This window comes from Elephantulus edwardii, unplaced genomic scaffold (genome assembly GCF_000299155.1).
Source record: "Elephantulus edwardii isolate Elephantulus edwardi_28Jun2011 unplaced genomic scaffold, EleEdw1.0 scaffold00169, whole genome shotgun sequence".
Classification (NCBI taxonomy): domain Eukaryota; kingdom Metazoa; phylum Chordata; class Mammalia; order Macroscelidea; family Macroscelididae; genus Elephantulus; species Elephantulus edwardii.
In genome coordinates, this window is record NW_006399919.1 from 4,866,140 (window position 1) to 4,869,295 (window position 3,156).

The 3,156-nt window shown below is 40.4% G+C and overlaps 1 pseudogene; it reads right to left on the reverse strand.

The window, feature by feature from the left end:
- Positions 1–3,156, reverse strand: part of LOC102870864 — a 70,927-nt pseudogene that overhangs the window by 35,103 nt on the left and 32,668 nt on the right.

Genomic DNA, 3,156 nt, shown 5'->3' on the forward strand with positions numbered 1-3,156 from the left:
TTTCTTGGCACAACTTAGTGAGCACATCCAGGGCAGTGTCTATTTGTTGAAATATGTCAATTGGTATGTTCTCAACTCCTGGAGCCTTGTTTTTTGCCAATTCCTTTAGAGCAATTTGAACTTCCTTCTTCATTACCATAGGCTCTTGCTTATATGTCATTTCATGAAATTCTTCTGTGTCAGCCAATTCCTTCTGTGTACTCCTTCCATCTTCTCTTGATACTTCCTGGATCATTTAACATTCTACCCAAAGTGTCCTTAAGTATTGCCATCAGTGGCTTGAATTTGTTTTTCAGCTTCTTCAGCTTAAGAAACTCTGAGCAAGTTCGGCCCTTTTGGTTTCCTAACTCCAGCTCTCTGCACATTTCATTATAGTATCTTGCTTTGTCGTCCCGGGCTGCCTTTTTAAATTTTCTGTTTAGCTCTTTGATTTCTTGGTTTCTTCCTTTAGCTTTGGCTTCTCAGCGCTCTAATGCAATATTCAGAGTCTCATTTGACATCCATCTTGGTCTTTTCTTCTTTTTCAGCTTTTGTAATGATCTTTTGTGGGAAAGGAGAATGGTCAACATAGGCACCAAATGTAAAGAGAGCTGCTACATCTTGGGATTACAGTCACTGTTAGAAAGCCAAATGTGTATGAATTACTGGAAGGAAAATAGAATTCTCTGCAAACTTTCATTCAAATCAGTAAAAAATTTTTTTTTGTTGTTAAATCTTCTTCCTTCTTGGAAGCAACTTGATTGATAGGTCTAACAATTTTGAAAAGAGATGGGTTTGAGATGAATGAAACATAAGGAACTTCTCAGATTTGTGCTCAGATTGCAGACAGCAGTGTCAACAAACCTAGTGAATGTTCAAGGCTGGTTAGAGATGGGGTTCCTTCTCTGCCGTGGCTACTCCAATGTCCCAGGCCTGTGTGTTTTTCCTTTTGCTCAAAGTGTTATCCTTTTGGCATAAATTGTAACAAGAACTACAAGGTCATATTATATTATTTATATTGGTGTGTTCAGCCAGGATCCCAGTGAAACCAAACATCCTGCTGCTCTTAAAATAGGACCCCACCCAGAAGCAACTGGATAGGCCAGGCCTCTAATGGGATGAACTCCAGAGGCCAATGAAGGACTGAAAATAGTGAGATTTGCTTTCATCAGGACCTCAGTCCATCCACTGAGATTCTCAGACCAGAGGATGGTGCCTGATATCTACATAGATAACAGGGCTCAAACAAGATTTGTGCTCAAACAAGATGTAAAAGTGTCATGTGACTTTTGGAAATGTCATGGTTGAGTGCTTCACAGTGACTCATGGATTTCCTAGCTGGTCTGCCAAAGACGGTAGGAAGAATAATAATTTTATTCCTTCTTGAACAGATTGAAGCAAGACACAAAGAAGTCTTTCTCCCCAGTCCAGTTACATTCTTTGGATTGTGTTCTAACGTCACATAAATTATCTCTAATTGTTAATGTCTCTTCCATAGGCAGATTCCTTGGATTCTGAAGTCAAGAAGCCAAACAACCTGAATTTGATCATATTAATTTTCTATAGTATCACCCTTTTCCATTAAACAAGGCTTTGTTGTTGTTGTTATGTGTCATCGAGTCTCCTGCGAGTCATGGTGACCTTATGAACCTTGCTCTATCCTGTGCCATTCTCACTGTTTCTGACATACCCACCCTCATTACCCCAGTCACTGAATCAATCCACCTCATAGAGGGTCTTCCTCTCCTGTGCTGTCCCTCCACCCTCCCAAGCATGACATCCCTCTCCAAGGACTGATCCCTCCTTACAACATGTTGAAAGTATATCAGACAAAGCTTCAGAATCTTTGCCTCCAAGGAGCAGCCTGTTCGTTCTCTTAGCAGTCCATGGTATATTCAATACTCTTCTCCAGCACCACAGCTCAAAGGCATCAACTCTCCTTCTCTCATCCCTAATCATTGTCCTGCTCTCTGATGCATAGCAAATAATTACAAAGATCATGGCCTGTACCAGGCACACCTTAGTCTCCAGACTGACATTGTTGTTCCTCAGTACCTTGGAGAGGTAGCAGACTTTCCCAGTGCAATTTGTCTTTTAATTTCCTGGCTGTTGGTACCAAGAGTGTTGATTGTAGAGCCAAGCAAACGGAATCTGTCAACAATCTCAATCTCTTGACCATCTATTATGATGCTGCCAACAGACCCAGTGGTGAGAATCTTTTTTTTCTTGATGTTGAACTTCAATCCACGTTGAAGGCTGCTGTGATGAAATAGTTTGGAGTAAGTTGCACTGCTATACTAAATGTTATGGCTCACCAAGGGTTCAAATCAACAACTGGTTCCTCGAGGGGGGAAAATGGTCAGTCTCTTTCTGTGTGATTTACAGCCTCAGAAACCCAATGGAGAGTGAGCTATGAGCCAGTTCTGCATCTACAATACTGTTTGAGCTGCTAAAACATAAAAATTCTCCTGTTCAAAATCCCTAGATCTAAGAGAGATGCAAATCTAAACAACTATGAGATATCATCTCACCCCAGTAAGAATAGCAAATTTTAACAGAACAGCAAGCAACAAATGCTAGCGAGGTTATAGAGAAACTGGAACCTTTATTCACTGTTGGGAGAAGTGTAAAATCGTGCAACCACTGTGGAAAGTGGTGTGGCGCTTTCTCAAAAAAGTTGCAAAAAGAGATACTATTTGATCCAGCAATTCCACTACTGGGAATATACCCTAAAGAGACCATAAAATATCCAAGCAGATATATGCACACCTATGTTCATCGTGCCTTTGTTCACAATAGCAAGGAGTTGGAAACAGCCTAAGTGCCTATCAACAAACGAATGGATAGAGAGGCTGTGGTATATTCACACAATGGAATACTACGCTGCGTTGAAAAACAAGGAACTCATGCAATATTATTCAAAATGGGTAACCATGGAAGGCATTACGCTGAGTAAAACATCTTGGTCACAAAAAGACAAATACTGCATAGTGACACTGCTATGGAATGGGACTGACATCAGGGTTGGGGTAAGACTGAGAAAAACTGGATAGATTATATATACTGAATTAAAACAGATAAGGGAGATAACAGTTTAAAAGTGATATATGATAAGGTATTATGATTATCACAGGAATCCAGAATTAAGGTTGCATAGTGGCGTGCACTTAGGGTGGG